The sequence below is a fragment of the Mus pahari genome, chromosome 14, assembly GCF_900095145.1.
Source record: "Mus pahari chromosome 14, PAHARI_EIJ_v1.1, whole genome shotgun sequence".
Taxonomy (NCBI): domain Eukaryota; kingdom Metazoa; phylum Chordata; class Mammalia; order Rodentia; family Muridae; genus Mus; species Mus pahari.
The window spans coordinates 11,849,490-11,867,930 of NC_034603.1; positions in this window are offsets into that span (position 1 = coordinate 11,849,490).

Genomic DNA, 18,441 nt, shown 5'->3' on the forward strand with positions numbered 1-18,441 from the left:
AGGAGGAGGAGGAGGAGGGAGGAGGAGAAGAAAAAGAAGAAGAAGAAGTGGAGGAAGAAGAAGAGGAAGAAGAAGAAGAAACAATCATTCAAGTGAAAGAGCTACCAGCAAACATGCAGCATTAAGAGGGTAGGAGACACATAGCAACCCTTTGAGTCCATTTGTTGGCAAGCTGGATGTGGTAACACAGGCTTCCAAGTCCAACACTTAGAGGGTGGAAAGGAAGTACTTGTTTGAATATATAGGAGGACCCAAAGTTCAAGGTCGTTCTTGGCTACATAATGAGGCCAGCCTGGGCTACATGTTTGAAAAATATGTGTTTGGCAGACTGGATCAGACCAAGGAACTAACCAGACCTGATCTGCCAGAACTACATGAGCTCTTTTGTATCCTGAATATCATCACCTTAGTCTCTGAGGCTCCTCTCTGCATCTGCAACTTGTCAGTCATTTTCAGGTCTAGAAGGTACCATCTGCAATTGAACACTGTTGATTAAAATGATTAGAGTTGATTCTCATTATTTATTTAATTGAACATAGATGCTTTATTAATCTCGATTAATGTTTCAATGATAATTTTTTTTCAATGCCAGAAGTTAAATAATGAAAACAGCCAGTACAGTGCGTATGGGAAAGATAAGGACCGAGCCTCCATCGTGATCGCTCTGATGATGCTTGTCTTTTTACTGTTCTCTCTCTCTCTCTCTCCCTCTCCCTCTCTCTTTCTCTCTCTCTCTCTCTCTTTCTCTCTCTCTCTCTCTCTCTCTCTCTCTCTCTCTCTCTCTGTGTATCTGGGCCTCTTGCCATGGCTATTATGCTATCAACAGTGTACACCTAGTCTTCTGGAAGAGGAATTTCCACATAACTCTTGAAAAGAGACAATGGTGAACCCTCTCAGCATCCGATCTCAAGGCAATGTCATGGACTAGTCCAGATCCCACACAATAGGTCCCAGATACATGCAGAGCAGTTATTCCTACCCTGGGCTACATATTAGGATCACTTTTTTAAAATTCTGTGTTTGGGCTATACTAAGACCAATAAAGCCAAGAGCTCATATAAGACTCAAGCTTAGGAAACACTCTGGGAATCCTAAAACACCACCAGAAGTCTGAACTCCAGTGCAGAGAAATACTCACCAAAATTTTGTACATAGATTAAAAACAGATATGACCAGGTAGGGCGGCCACACACCTGTAATCCCAGCACTTAGAACGCTGAGGCTGGAAAATGGTGACTTTGAAAGGGCCTGGACTACAACGTAGCAAAAGTGTGTAAAGAATCTGTAAAGAGGAAGGGAAGGGAGGAGGAAGGGAGAGAGTGGAAGGGGGAGCAGCGAAGCTAACAACTTATGTCTTATCGATTGGTTGTGACTGATTAAATTCTAGTTCAGACACACAATTAGGATGCTGTTTGGTATGCTTCTGTTAAAAAAAAATAGAAAAGAAAAAGCACAGTGATTAGGTTTGGGAGTTGGAGGGACCATAAAAATATTATAGAACTAGACAATTATTGATTATAAAATATACAAATTGAAACTTTGTACCAAAAAAAAGGTACAGAATAATGTAATGTCTGCTTTGACAAAAATTAATTGTATTACTCTTCATATCTTTGTTATATTTTAAAGGAGACGTTAAAATACAATCTTATAGGGACCCCCAGTATACAAGTCAGTAGTCCCCAAAATATGACTCCAAGAGCAATAACAGTTGGGCCATCACCTGGGAATGAGAACTTGTTTGAGATGACGATGTTGGCTCATGCCTCAGATCCACTGAACCAGAAATTCTAGGATGAACCCCAGCTATCTGCTTGAACAGCTCTTCAAGAAGTTCTGATCATGTTCATATTTAGGGAACACTCTGCCACGTGATTACCAAAACAGAGGAATAATAATATTATAAAGTTAAAATAAAAATAGTCGCCAGGCAGTGGTGGCACATGCCTTTAATCCCAGCACTTGGGAGGCAGAGGCAGGCGGATTTCTGAGTTCAAGGCCAGCCTGGTCTCCAGAGTGAGTTCCAGGTCAGCCAGGGCTATACAGAGAAACCCTGTCTCAAAAACCAAAAAAACAAAAAACAAAAAGAAAAAACAAACAAAACAAAATAAAAATAATCATAATTAAGCAGTAATGGGTTAATAAGTAATCTAAAATTACCAATTAGAAAATATATTCAAAAAATTGTTTTTTTACTGTCTGTGAATCCTACATAGTGTGTGTGTGTGTGTGTGTGTGTGTGTATGGAAACAAGAAACTTGGGTATCATTTGTCAAAAGCCATTCACCTTTGTTTGAGACTGAGTCTCCCACTAGCCTTGAACTTCCGAAATAGGCTAGGCTGACTGAACAGCAAAGATGTAGGAATCTACCAGCCTCTGCACCAGCCCTGGTGTCCACCACCACACTGAGGTTTTTAACATGGGCTTTTGGGATCAAACTCAAGCCCTTATGCTTTTTGGCATTACTCTAGCCACCCAGGGCTGTATTGTAATATATAGATATACAAATGTTTTTAAAGTATGTAAAATTAGCATATCTGAAGGATAGCCAATAGAAATATGAGTAATATATAATAAGGAAGGATAGTGTCTCCACATTTGGGGCAACCACTGGCTCATATCTGTGAGGATTCTCAGTTATGTTGGGGAAGTGATTACCACATTCAAAATAAAAATAAGAGTTAATGCTCTATCATCCAGAAAGATGGACTCAAAATAGAGTAAATACTTAAACCCAAGGCCTGGTACTAAAATACCCATAGAAGAAAACATAAGGGGACATCATCGCAACATTGACCTTTGCAGTGGTTTCTTAGACATGACATGAAATGCTCCAGTAACGATTAAATGCAAAAATATGATAGGTGGTATCAAAAAATCTCCTTAATTATGGAAATCCCAATACATATATGAAAGACATTCTACTAAGTGAAATAAGCCAATCAGACTACGTTTCTCCTTAGCATGTAATATCTAAAAATAGCTCTGTGAGTTGCCAAGGGATAGAGGGAGAAGGGAAGAGGAAGTCCCTGCTAAGTGATATGAAATTTCAGTCATATAATGAGTAAGTTCTAGTAATATGCTGAATGGGGTTATGCTTAGGGCTAATGACACCATGTTGTCACTTAAAATTGTTAAGAAGATAAACCATGTGTTACACATTCTTATCATAAAAAAAGGAAAAGGTTATCCTGTGGTTCAGATGAGTGCCCCTCCCCACTGATAAGTATTTCTGGTCCCCAGAATGGCCTGTTGGGAGGAGCTGTGAACCTTTAGGATGTGAGTTTACAATGTCTTTAAATTACTGGAGTCGTTTCCTTACAGGGGACATGGCACTCGTAATGTCTTCTTTTCTCTCTGCTTCCTGAATCATGACGTAAGCCATTTGCACCACTTTATATCCCCATCAGTGTGGACCACCCTAGCCAATTGTCCAAAGCAATGAAGAAATTAATCTTGTATTACAACCTCCAGAATAATAATCCAAAAGTAACATGTTATCTTTAGAATTTAATTGCCTCTGGTATTATGTTACAGCAATACAAAAATAAATACCTTACCATCTAGCAATTGTACTTTCAGACATGCATACTCTAAAGTTTTAAAGGAACTTAAATAGATACTTGTGCACCAGTGTTTACAGCAACATTATTCATAATGGCCAATAAAGGGACTTAAGTGTTAAGATTATACATATGTGTGTGTGTGTGTTTGTGTGTGTGTGTAATTAAAGAGCCATTTAAAAAATGAAATTTTATATATGCTGTAATGTGGATAAATCTCAAAAACATTACATTAAGTAATGTAAGCCAACACAAAAAAGCAAGTACAATAAGGTGCTATCTATATGGGATGCCCAGAATAGGCTCACTCATAGAGACAGAAAACATAACAGAGGTCTCCAGAAGTTGGGGAGTAGGAGAAATAGACACTTATGCTTAACGGGTACAGAATTCCTATATGGAACAATAAGAACATTTCAGAAATAAAGGTCTTGGTCGACTGGATTTACTTAATGTTACTGACATGTACTTGAAGGTAGATGAAGTTGTGAACTTGGCCATCTATACACAATGTATGTGTGTTTATATACACAAAAAAGTATAAATGCAATAATATGTTCAATATGATTATTACCTTTCCAAAGACTTATGGTCTTCAAAAATTCTTAGTCATCACTTAGAAATTATACAAGGGCCAGAAAGAAGGCTTAGCAGGTAAGACCTCTGACTGCCAAGTCTGATGTCCTGAGTTTGATTCCCAGGATCCACATGGCAAAAGAAGAAAACCAACTTTTGTTAGTTATTTTCTGATCATACATGTGCCCATGTAGACATACATGTGCCTATACATACATAAATACACACAGAGGTAGATAGATAGATAGACAGATCAATAGATAGATGATGGATAGATGGGTGGATAGATAGATAGATAGACAGAGTTACTATTGCTATGATGAAACAAAAGAAACATGGGGAGGCAAGGGTTTATTTGGCCTTCACTTCCACAGCACTGTCCTTCATTGAAGGAAGTGAGAACAGGAACTCAAATAGTATAGAATTCCTGCAAGAGTTGATACAGAAGCCATGGAGGAGTGATGCTTACTGGCTTGCTCCTCATGGCTTGCTGAATTTGCTTTCCTATAGAACTCCAGACCACCAACTCAGGGATGGCACCACTCACAATGGGCTAGACCCTCCCTCATCAGTGGCTAATTAAGAAAATTCCTTACAGACTTGCCTATAGCCCGGTCTTATAGAAACAATTTCTTAATGGAGGTTCCCCACTCTCAGATGACTTTAGTGTCGAGTTGACATAAAACTATCGAACACAAATAAGGAGTGCCAAAAATTTAAGAAGTAAGTCTACATTAAGTAACAAGATGATTTTGTGATATTTCTATTGCTATGCTAAGATGCCATGACCAGGACAACTTATAAAATAGTGTTTAACTTGAGACTCACACATGCAGAGGGTTAGAGTCCATGACCATTATAGGAGAAACCAGGGAAGTGACCAGGAAGTCGTGGTTCTGAAGCAGTAGCTGGGCACTCATACTTGATCCACAAGGACAGGGGAGAGAGACCTAATGGGGAAAGGTAAGGACTTTTGAAATCTCAAAACCAGTAACATGCCTCTCCAAAAAAACCCACACCTTCTTTTTTTTTAATTAGATATTTTCTTTACATTTCAAATGTTATCCCCTTTCCTGGTTCCTGACCCCAGGAATCCCCCTATCCCATCCCCCTTTCCCCCTGCTTCTATGAGGGTGTTCCCCAACCCACCTATCCACCCACTCCCACCTCCCCTCCCTGGCATTCCCCTACACTGGGGCATCAAGCTTTCACAGGACCAAGGGCCTCTCCTCCACTGATGCCTGACTAGGCCATCCTCTGCTACATATGCGGCTGGAGCCATGGGTCCCTCCATGTGTACTCTTTAGTTGTGGTTTAGTCCCTGTGAGCTCTGGGTGGTCTGGTTGGTTGATACTACTATTCTTCCTATGAGGTTGCAAACCCCTTCAGCTCCTCAGTTCTTTCTCTAACTCCTCTACTGGGGACCCCATGCTCAGTCCAGTGGTTGGCTGTGAGCATCCACCTCTGTATTTGTCAGGCTCTGACAGAGCCTCTCAGGAAACAGCTATATCAGGCTCCTTTCAGCATGCACTTCTTGGCACCCCTTATAGTGTCTGGGTTTTGTGACTGTATATGGGATAGATCCCCGGGTGAGGCAGTCTCTGAATAGCCTTCCCTTCCGTTTCTGCTCCACACTTTGTCTCCATATTTGCTCCCGTATTTTGTTACCCCTTCTAAGAAGGACCAAAGCACCCACACTTTGGTCTTCCTTCTTTCTGAGCTTCATGTGGTCTGATAAGTGTATCTTGGGTATTCAAAGCTTCTGGGCTAATATCCGCTTATCAGAGAGTGCATATCATGTGTGTTCTTTTGTGACTGGATTACCTCACTCAGGATGATACTTTCTACTTCCATCCATTTGCCTAAGAATTTCATGAAATCATTGTTTTTAATAGCTGAGTAGTACTCCATTATGTAAATGTACCCCATTTTCTGTATCCATTCCTCTGTTGAAGGACATCTGGGTTGTTTCCAGCTTCTGGCTATTATAAATGAGGCTGCTATCCTAATCCTTCCCAAATAATTTTACCAACTGAGGGCCAAATGTTCAAACATGAGCCTAAGGGGACAATTCTCATTCAAACCACAACACAGGACATGAAGTGTAGTTCAGAGGTCCAACACTTGCCCACAATTCACAGAGGCCAGGCTTCTATCATACACACATATATCCTGCATCCACTCATACACACACATACACACACACACACACACACACACCTGAGTGTACACAGCAATCAAGTTGTTCTGTCAAAAGTACTTCCTCTTATCAATGAAACCTTTCATGATCTCTCACACACAGACCAGCCCCAGTTTAGTTGCTTTCTTTGTACAACCTCAACATCTCTATCCACCTCTTCAACATCATACAACAATATATTAGAAGGTTTATTTACCCACATAGACTTTAAGCTCTTTGAGAACATGGAGCACTGTTCATAAATCTCTGATATAGCACCTGTACCTCAGCAGTTAAAAACAAATATATGAATGAGTGTTAAGTGAAAGGTGAGTGGGTGAATGAATAATGGCATACACAAACAAATGATTGACATATGTCTTCAAGTGGTCTATAATTGTCCTAGCCAGCCTTAATTGCCAATTTGGCATGGCCTCAAGTCATCTGAGAGTTAGTTGAGGAATTGCCTAGATCAGATTACTCTATGAGCATGTCTTTGAGGAACTGTATTGATTACTAATTAATGTAGGAGAGCCCAGCCCACTGTGGGTGGCACCATTCCCTAGACAGGGTTTCCTGGAATGTGATTAAAAAACTAGATAAGCATGAGCCCAAGAGCCTACAAGTATCATTCCTCTATGGTCCCCTGCCTTGACTTCTCTCAACCTGGAAGTGTAAACCAAGTAAGCCCTTTCCTCTTCAAGTTGCTTTTGGTCAGAGTTTTTCATCCCAGAAATATAACGAAACTACAACAAGCATCTACCAGGAGTTTGTGCAAAATCTGTGCCTTTCTTTTCTAGAGATTCCCAATGAAACATACCAACACAAAGAACATAAAATCACTGGTGCAGGTGATAGACAGTAAAGGGTAAGACTAGATATTCTACAGGTGAAGTCTAGCAAGTATTTCAACTACATTAAATAATAGTTGTCAGCATATTACACTGTCAACAAAAGCAAGAAAGGAAATCCAAATCTATCATGGGACCCATCTCATCCAGTGACCACTCCTCTTTGATTTCTGAAATCTCATCAGCTCTCCAATTTTGCAATAGCAAACGAACACCCCGATCATTGCTGCGATTTCTCTTCTGGCAATTTCTCTTCTGGCAGGCCCTGGCTGGACACAGCTGCTTCTACTTCTAAAAAAATTCAAGACGGAGTTTCTTTCTGGAACACCTGAATCCGATGCTGAGGGAAGCACCTGGCGTTGATCTCAGTCACATTCATTTCAGCAAACATTTAATGTGATTCTAGCCTGATAGAAGAAGCCAGAGACACACCAGGAATTACACCATGACCTTTCAGGTATTCAGAGTTTCAGATGAGAAAAAATAACAACCTGCTCAGCCTCCTTAGTAAAGGAAGAAAATCAAAATTACATCAAGCACAAGAAAACTCTTCGGACATATATTATTACGAATTCCTATATGTGTGTGCATATATATATAATTTGGCAATAGAACCTAAATTCAGCTACATCTGCAGTGTTCTGTTGCTGTTTACAATGCAGCCATCCTACACTGCTGGAGGGCAGGTGGTAGCTTGTCCTACCACTGCCCAGTGATCCTTTCCTGGTTATGTACTCTAAGGCATTAGGATCCTATACTCCATAAGAGCACATATACAGTTACTTAAAAACTCCAGTGCCTCCAGGTAAACAGTAACACAGTTCAAAGATATTGTGTTTTCACTCCCATGGAACTACATCCTCACAAAAGAAAAAAAAAAAAATCTGATGGATCCAAAGTTTCTTTTCTAAAGAAAGTCAGCCTTGGAGGTGGAGAGATGACTCAGAAGTAAAGAGCACTTACTGTTCTCGAAGAGGACCAGGTCCAGTTCCCAGCACCCACATCAGGTAGTTCACAACTGCCTGTAACTTTTGTTCCAGGGACTCCAACCTCCTCCTCAGGCCTCTGTGAGCACCTGCAGAATAACACAGGCACACACACACACACACACACACACACACACACAAACAAACAATTTTTTTTTTAAAGAACCTACCTTTTGGGGCTCTTTTGAGAAACAAATGTAAAAGTGATTATAATCCATGTAGCAAACATTACGTGTGGAATAAATATTAGTTATTCTATCAGTTACCTTTCTGTTGCTATAATAAAACATCAAGACCAAAGCAATTTATGGAAGACTTATTTTGGCTTACAGTCTAGAGAGTCTTTAATGCTGGGAAGGGCATGACAAAGAGGAGCTGGATCAGGAAAAGGGATAATCACACTCTATTTGCATATAGGAAGCAGAGAGATCCAGAAGGAAGTGGGGTGAGCCTAAAAACCCTCAAAGCCTACCCCCCAGTGGCATGTGTCCTCCAACAGGGCTGTGCCTCCTAAAGGTTCTCCAGCCTCCCCGAACAGCACTACCACCTGGGAACCAGCTATTCAAATAATAGGAGCCTATGGGAGACATTTCTCATTCAAACCAAACCACCAGTTATTATTCCCAAATGTCCCCGTTCATTATCTTTGCCAACGAAACCTACTAAGTCCCTCTGCATTCATGGAGTAAGCCATGCATGATGAAAACTGCATGAACTCAGAATTAGAACTTTGTGAATCTTTTGAACCTGGACAACTTAAACGTCATCCAACCTATTTTTTTCCAAAGCAAGTCCTGGGTGTTACATAATAGATGGATGGATGAATAGATGGGTGGATGGATAGATAGATAGATAGATAGATACACAGATAGATAGGTAGATAGATAGACAGATACTAACTAAAAATGCAGCTTCTCTTGAGAAAGGTGTAAGTAAATAAATAAATTAACCCTTCCCTTGCCCTATGCAGGAAACCTTAGGGTACAGAGCACAGCTGAACACTGCATCCAATTTCTTCATCTTATGGCTGAGGGTCATTGCTGTGTGAGGTTACTCAGTCATCAGGAATGAACTGCCTGATCTAGAAGCAGGATCTTCATTGTCAAGGAATTTAGCAGCTAGCCACAGCCATGGAAATGAGAGAAGCAAGGCTGAAGCAAATGTAGGCTAGAGACTTCAAAATTGCATTAACGAAGGTTGGGCTTTAAAACCCATCCCCCTTTGCATAGATTTCTCCACTGGATATAACGCTCTCGGTAGCATATGCCCGAGTACCCATTACCAAGAAGAAAACTGCACACCATCAAATAATCAGCCACCAAATGCAGACACTATTGCATAGGCCAGCAAGATTTTGCTGAAAGGACCCTGATATAGCTCTCTCTTGTGAGGCTATGCCAGTGCCTGGCAAATGCAGAAGTGGATGCTCACAGTCAGCTATTGGATGGGACACAGGGCCCCCAATGGAGGAGCTAGAGAAAGTACTCAAAGAGCTGAAGGGTTCTGCAACCCTATAGGTGGAACAACAATATGAACTAACCAGTATCCCCAGAGCTCATGTCTCTAGCTGCATATGTAGCAGAAGATGGCCTAATTGGCCATCATTGGGAAGAGAGGCCCCTTAGACTTACAAACTTTATATGCACCAGTACAGGGGAATACCAGGGCCAAGAAGTGGGAGTGGGTGGGTAGGGGAGTAGGGCGGGGGGAGGGTATGGGAGACTTTTGGGATAGCATTTGAAATGTAAACGAAGAAAATATCTAATAAAAAAAGTTCTCATACTAATTTTCCATTAATTACCTCTATAAAATTATGGATTGTTTTGGAGCAGAGTCTCATTTTTTTGGCCTTGTCTGGCCTGGAACCTGCTATGTAGACCATGCTGACCTTGAATTCATCATTATCTCTCTGCCTCTGCCCTGGTTTTATAGGTGCTGAGATTAAAGCCATATGCCACCATACCCAACCCAATCTTATGGATTTAGTATTCCCTCATTAAAACAGAAATACAAATGGGATCGCATAGTAGTTTTAAAAAATTGTTTAGGATCAAACATCATTATGTAATTTTAAAATATAATAAAGAAACTCAGCAAATATTTGAGATTTACATGTAATTTCCACTATGTGTCTATTTTGTGCTTGGAATGATAAAATGTGTATTACTTTTATGTAACTCTGAAGCTTTATTTTTAAATACTTACAAAGGAACATTTCAAATATGCAAAATAAGCGCTGCTTGCTCTGTCTAATGCCTGACTAAGCAGTAAGAGTGCAACTGACTGACTGATTATACTGCAGTTCCTCCCAATGTCAAGACCAAGGATCCGAGAGTTTCAATACTGAATGCCTTCAGAACAGCCTACTGGGACAAGGACTACCAAGGGAACTGAACACACTTCAGGGCACCTGAGGTTGGGAGCTGGATGAGGCAGCACCTCCCAGGTGCCCTATGAGGTACCTCTCAATGGCGTATCCACTTTCCTGACATCCTGGTCTACGTTTTAAATCTCATTTTAAAGATCTCAAACAGAAATAGAACCAGGCTTCCAGCAGAGCTCAGATCAGATGAAATGGAGCTTCATTCCCCATTATATTACCAGCTCTGTCTACCACTACCTCTGGACCAACAAGGGAGTGTTTCCCCACATAGATTCAAAACTAAGGAGGAGGCTGCCTCAATCTTACTGGAAAGGTCTATACTTTGATAGGGAAACAATTGCACACAAGCATTTCAGGAGAAGATAGCCAGCACCATGAGGAGTTGATTAAATTGCAGACGCTGTGAGAATTTGTACTACACATAAGTCATGTATTTAGAAAAGACAGCAAATTAAAAAGCCCTTGATGGAAGCCTTAAAGTGATGTTCCAGGTAGGGGAAACTAAGTAGGCAAAACTGAAGCCAGAAAAAGCAAGCTGCATGGAATCGAGAGGAAACGGAGGATTGGGGGTTAGAAACAGAAACTGCGGCCAAGCTATGAAGGATCTTCAATGCCAAACATTTCTTTTCTTTCTCCTTTGTCCTTGAGACTAATCTGACCAGGCCACTTGCAGAGATAAATGTCAGATGCCTTGTCTGTCTCATCTTTATGGAACCCAGGATGACAAAACCCTTCCCTATTCCATACAAACCCCCATCTGTTGATAGACGCTATGTGGGAAGCTGTTTGGAGGAAGAGCCTGAGGTTACATCTGAGCACACAGAATGCTCTGTGAATTATTGTTGATACCTGTAGAAGAAAAAGCCGGAGGAGCTGAAGTAAGAATGCCATTGCATAGTCTGTATTTGCCGTGTTTAACAACGCCAACTGTGCGTTTTCCAAAAGGCATGATGATGACTGAGAAATTCAGGCCTCAAGGTTGCTTAATAGAGAAAATGTGGGGTAGTAAAAGCCTTTTTGAGGTCTGTTAATTACTAGGTCATGCCCACTCTATGCTTGACAACCACCCCAAAAGAATGTTTTTACCCCAGTGCAAATGGAATACTAGCTGCTTCTCATGCTGCTGCCAAAAAATTCCTGACAAAATCAACTTAATGAAGGGATAACAGAAGGAAGGGAGAGAGGGAAAGAGAGTAGCAGGAAAGGAGGGAGGGAGGGAGGGAGGGAGGGAGGGAGGAATTACTTTGGCTTACAATTTAAAGGTTCAGCCCATCACAGCAGGAGAGGCATGGCAGCAGGAGCTTGAGGCAGCTGGTCATGTGTTGTGTGCAGTCCAGAAGGGAGTGATGAATGTAGTTTTCTTCTTTACTCAGCTCAAGACCACAACCTAGAAAATAGTGCTTTCTACAGTTAAGGTGGATCTTCCCACCTCAGTTAACTTAATCTAGATAATTCCTCATATGCATACCCAGAGACTAACCTAATCTAGATTGTCTCTTATAGATATGCCCAGAGGTATGTCTCCCGGGTAACTGTAGAGCCTACCAAGTTGATAATCAATATTAACCATCACAGAAGTAAACATCTCACATCATTAGTAAAAAGTGACTGATTAGTAATGTCTGCCATGGAATCAGAAGTGAGACACAGTACTGTGCATGCTACATACTTAGCGTGCCTACCTTTACCCAAGAAAGACATACTAAAAGTAGGCATTAGAAACAACTGGAGCAGGAAGATAAATATTATAGTTTGGTTTTGATTGGCTTTCAGAAAAAGACATGGGGTTGGTTGGTTGGTTGGTTGGTTGGATACAACTTACATAACCAAAATAACACATACTTATTCAGTGTAAAACACCAGGCCAAAAGCTGAATACTCTGCCACAGAATAAACTCAAGGCAAGAACACAAAGCCTCCTAATCTCAGAACTCTGGAATTTTAAAACCTCTGATCATATCAGTTTTGTTTATCATATCAGTTTTGCTTATCCAAAGCATATGAACTTCTACCCTCACCTGCCAATTGGGCATGGTATGAATCAGTCCTGGTAGGAAGCTCCTCACCCTAGCTCTGAGGTCCTGGCCTCTCTCCCTCCTATTGGAAACTCTTCATCTCCTTCTATAGCACACATCTAAGTGTGATGGAATACATCAGCAAAAAGAACATTTTCTTTTTTTTCTCTTCCTCCTCCTCCTCCTCCTCCTCCTCTTCTTTTTATTCTTCCCATTGATGTAAACTAGCAACCCACAGTACAAGAATTTTCCTATCTGCAAACACCCCGGGGGTGCTTTGCAAAAAAAAAAAAAAAAAAATCAATCTGACCGAAACTATAAAATATATATTCACCTGATTCAAGCACAGGGTGACTGGAGATTTTTCTTGCTACCTCCACAGTACATTACATCCATACAAATGACTGTGCAACCTGCACCAATTACCACAGCCACTGGATAAATCTCAATGTCAGAGGGATTTTCAGGAAAAAGAAAGTATATAAAATACATCTTGCAAGAGGCCCCTTTGCATAGGAAAGTAGGGGCTGAGCATGCTCAGACAGAGCCAGGTGGTTTGAAACGTACCACTTTCCCTTTGTGATTCTGTAGCTCTCAGTGACACACAGCCCCCACCACTCTCCCAGAGGCCTTCCCTAATGTAGACTTTGTGTGCAATGCCTCTGCTATTATGGGAGAAATTTGGGTTGCACTGGTTGGGAGAAGACAGAGTGCGGGTCGGGGCTTCTGCATGTTTGTTTACACAAAAGGTTTGCTTTCCTTCTTATCAAATTTCTTTTTAGTGTGGAAACTACAGAATACAAGGGAACAACAAAAAGAAGTGGAAGGTCAGCCCTCATTCCCTTTAATCCAATAACACAGCTTGACAGTTGTCTTGGTCAGAGTTTCTATTCCTACACAAACCATCATAACCAAGAAGCAAGTTGGGGAGGAAAGGGTTTATTCAGTTTATACTTCCACATTGCTGTTCATCACCAAAGGAAGTCAGGACAGGAACTCACACGGGGCAGGAATTTAGAGGCAGGCGTGGATGCAGAGACCATGGAGGAGTGCTGCTTACTGGCTTGTTTCCCTGGCTTGCTCAGCCTATTTTCTTATAAAACGGAGGAATACCAGCCCAGGGATGGCACCACCCACAATGGGTCCTCCCCTCCTTGATTACTAACTGAGAAATGCCTTACAGTTGGATCTCATGGAGGCATTTCCTCAAGGGAGGCTCTTTTCTATGTGATAACTCCATCATGTGTCAAGTTGACACATAAAACCAGCCAATACAGCAGTAGAGCCCCTAATACTACCAGGGGGCTACAAAGGTATCAGTGGGTGCATACAGGAGGGAAGGAAGGAATGAAGGAAGGAAGGAAGGAAAGGAAAGGAAAGGAAAGGAAAGGAAAGGAAAGGAAAGGAAAGGAAAGGAAAGGAAAGGAAAGGAAAGGAAAGGAAAGGNAGGAAAGGAAAGGAAAGGAAAGGAAAGGAAAGGAAAGGAAAGGAAAGGAAAGGAAAGGAAAGGAAAGGAAAGGAAAGGAAAGGAAAGGAAAGGAAAGGATTACCAGGTGATTTCCTCTAATTATATAATACTGTATAATAAGTATTCCAAAAATTGTCCCGTTATCTCCTCAGAATCATTTCCTAAAATTGGAATTGCTAGGTCAAAGGATACAAACGGTGTTAGGGCTCCTGAGTCGTGTTGTTCAGTGGCCCCTAAAATATTTGAGTAAGGTCCATTCTCCACTAGCAGGAAGGTACCCCATAAAAAAGGTACATAGGCTAAATGTAGGTTAAAAAAATATGTAGTAGTGTCTGCCAGATTTAGGGGAGGATTCAGTTCTTGTCTGGCCTTAGGAATGTCTCACAGGCAAAAGTCTGGAGACAAAGAATCAGCAAGGAGGCAGAACTGAGTTCCCTCTGCAACCCCTTGCATCCTTGTCCTGAGTGTATCATGGGCTTTTGTCTTGGCTCCATGCTTTTACTTAAATTCCACTTCCAGTTGTTTAGAATGTATTTGCCCCTGTGCATCCCACCAACCCTCTGCCTTATGATGCCCTCCAGACTCAGCCCTGCCTAATAACTTGCCTAAGATTGCACAGCAAAACTTCCTCCTTCTGTAGAGAAAAACCTTAGGAAAGATCCTCTACCATTAGCCCACACTTCCCAAGTCCCTCCTTCCTGGTTTCAATCACATGCCTTCGCTGAAACAGAAATCATTATTGATCCAAGCTGTGCCTCTGATCAACTATCACCGCAGCCCAGCCTGCCCTGAGGAGCAACTGCCTTCTTGGTCGGCTCCGTTGGCTCATATTTATGCTGGGAAATTAGAAGTTAAAGGAAACGCGGCTAAAGATGGACTTTAATTAAGCTGGGCAGAGGCACGGTGCATCAAGACTATAAAAGAGGATGGGGGTGGCAGCTTCTTAGCATCTAGATAGAGCTGCTTTCCCTGCATCTCTGTGATTTAGGGATGTGCAGGTAAAGCCCACTGGGTGGGAGGCCATGTCTGTCACTCACCGTGCTATGAGTGGAAAGTGATTGACGGAGAGGTCATGTTAAATTGTTCTGTGTCTATTATTTTTCTGCATGGGGAGTTCAGGGGAAGGCAGCCTCCCAGTTGGTCTCACAACTGATGCAAGTCCCACCCTGTTTCCACACCAGCATCCTCACATGGACCTCTCCCTCATCAGCTGACAGTTCACATAGCAACCCCTTCTTCAAGGCACACGTATGGGGAAAAGAACAAAATGTTCCAGGTTTGCCTGTTCATGTTTATACCTTTTGTTAGAAGCACCTATCTTTCCTAGCATGTCTTCCAACATTGGGTTGCGTGTCCAGTGGTAAGAAGGAGATGGGGGGTCCTACACTGATCCATTGTGGAAATTCTGTGAGTCTTTACTGTGGCCAAATGTATACCCCCAGGAGCTAGAGAGATGGCTCAGCAATTAAAGTGACTGCACCCAAGCATGAGAAGCAGAATTGGGATCCCCAAAACAGACATAAATGCTGGTTGGGTGTGACAGCCTGCCTATAGTTCTGGGCTTCAAAGGCAGAGATGAGGAAACCCAGAGCAAGCTGGCTAGCAAGATGACCCATATTGATATCTGCATTTGATTGCTACTACTTCAGTAATTAAAATAAAGCGCTCATACAAAAAAAAAATCTCCTCCCTCCTCTCTCATGCACATGCATACACACAAATAAAAATAAATAATAAATAATCCATACCCCAAATATAATTCATATTCTACAAAAAAGCAGCACCACACCCACCTGCGTAGTCAGCACCCAGTTTTCCTGACAGGAGCACTCCTACCATGTACACTCTGATAAAGTCAGCCCGAGCAGACGGCCTGGTACATAGCAAGCAGGCAAGGAGAGCTTGTTAGATGAACCAATGAACACCTTAATTCTGTAAGGACAGACGGGAATACAGATTGATAGTCAAGGCCAAAAAGGGGAAGAGAAGATGTGTTGGGTGAGTGAAATGGCATCTGCTTTTATGTTTTGGGAGCAAATTGGAGCTTAGTCGTGAATATAAAGGCCAGAAATTGATGGCAACATAACCCATGAGCATCCTCGTGATACGTCAGGTAAAAAGAGATGGGTAGGAGCTCATCATGACCCTGCTCACAAGAACCCAGTGACAACGAAGCATGATGCTGGTAAGGCCCTCTCCTCTGCAGTCTTCTGCCTAGAGAACTGGACGCTTCCGGACCACCCAGAAAGAATGCCTTTGGCATGGAAGAAAAGCCTACAGTGTCCTCCTGCAGGACAAGGAGGACAGTGACTGGCCAGGCACACATTCACTAAGTTAGGCAGGGGCCAGCGGGGAAGAGAAGAGGCCAAGGTAACAGCCAGCTGTCGGTACTGGAGATAATATTCAAAAGTCCAAGTAATATTTGAAGGGCACCAATGCTGGCTGTCCATTGAGAAGACAAGGACTTAAGCCAGCATCCTCTGCTTTTCACAGGCTGGGCACACTTGACTTCTAAGTGGACAGACAAACCAGAGGATATAGCGTTCCCAGCCTGGGGGGACACTGGATAAGCAGATTATCTGAGCAGATGGCACAGCCAAAGGGAAGCCTGTCCAGGAAGCTACACTCACAGTTCACAGTAGGATCAGAGCAGCAAGCCCATAGAGATGTAATAAGGGGTCCACAGCAACCAAGTCTCCCGCCCCCGCAAACCGTGACTGCCCGGAACTTGGCTTCAATGCCTCTCCTTGGATTAAACAATCTCTTCTCCTGAGTCTTAGGTTTCCTCAATTATAAGAGAAGAGGGTCACAGTTGCTGGGATCTTTTCACACCTGTGTGCTGAGGAATTTAAGAACAAGAAATGGGGGCTAGAAAGATAGCTCAGTGGTTACGAACACTGAGTGCTCTTCCAGAGGTCATGAGTTCAAATCCCAGCAACCATATGGTGGCTTGGTGGCTTACATGCAGATAGAGCACTCATATACATAAGAACAAGAAAGGGATTATACAGGGGTAGATGAGACAGCGATCTGGACGTAAAGTGAATGAATGAATAAATAAATAAATGGAAAAAAACAATGACATCACACATAAACATTGAGAATTTGCATAACAAAAAGAAAGGGTACTTGTCTTATTACTGCAAGGAGATACATGACAAGAGCAGGTATATTCCTGTCATCTGGTAAAGAGCCAGGATACATCAGCTGCTGGTAAATGCCACTTTAGACAAAACAAAATGATGAGCCCTGCAGAGACTGTCTACCTCGGGCTTCAGGAATCTCGTTGTCCTGGTTTAGTTTCCAACTGTTGTTGCAAAAGAACTGTCTGTTTCCTAGTTGTAGAGCTGTTCATGACAAAGGAGGAAGCCTGGTGCATCTCTGAAAGCTATGAAGGGCTTCATCACCATTAACTGTACGTAGAGGGAAGGCTCCTGGGGTCATCTATCCTGGAAGTACCCACCTTCCTTCCCTTCATACGCCTTGTCTTGTTGTGAAGCCAAATGAAAGACTGCCTACTCACATTCAAAACTCCACTCATTAATGCGACATCATTCACATGATCCCACTAATTAGCTAAGGAAGGCTGTAAAAAATTAATAAGAACTACAGTGTAATTATTCCATAATGGCAGGGAGTTCCAAAGTGCCCTCTTGAGTAATAAAATGAACACTGAAACTAGTTCAGTCGAAGAGCCCTCTCCTGAACATAACTCTTTACTATGAGGGTGGCGTATGTGTGCATGCGCTCTTCGGCAGCTGCAAAACAGCACAAGTGTAGCATTAAGACTCTCCCCAGTGCTCCAGCACAATGGCAGGCAATGTCTCCGGTGTTTCAAAAGAGCCATTGTGGCAGCTCATGTACACACACACACACACACACACACACACACACATGCACACACACAATTGGATTGTCCTGCAGTTATTTAATTGATGCTTGTTTCTGGAGAATCAGTGTATCCCCTTAAAGAGTGACAAATTTGGGGGGCAGCTGCCAAATTGCTATCCAGGGAAGGATCGGTTAGTTATTGAGTGAGTGAGTTTAGTTAGTTAGTTAGTTAGTTAGTTAGTTAGTTAGTTAGTTGTTAATTGGTCTCATGTAGCTTAGGCTGGCCTCAAGCTCACTGTGTAGCCAAGAATAGACTTCAGTGAATCCTCCTGCCTCCATATTCCAAGCATTGGATATGGTATCATGCCTGGCTTCGTGGAGGGCCTTTCTAGATTTTGCTATGTCACTATTTACATTTACACCCCATGGTCCTCTCTGAGAATTTGCTTAAAGGAATGAGGTGACTTTTAAATGTTCCTGTGAAAGGTATCAACCACTTCCTATACTCATGGGAAAGATTAAGCAATTCTCTTCCAACAAATAAACTGTGTGTGTGTGTGTGTGTGTGTGTGTGTGTGTGTGTGTGTG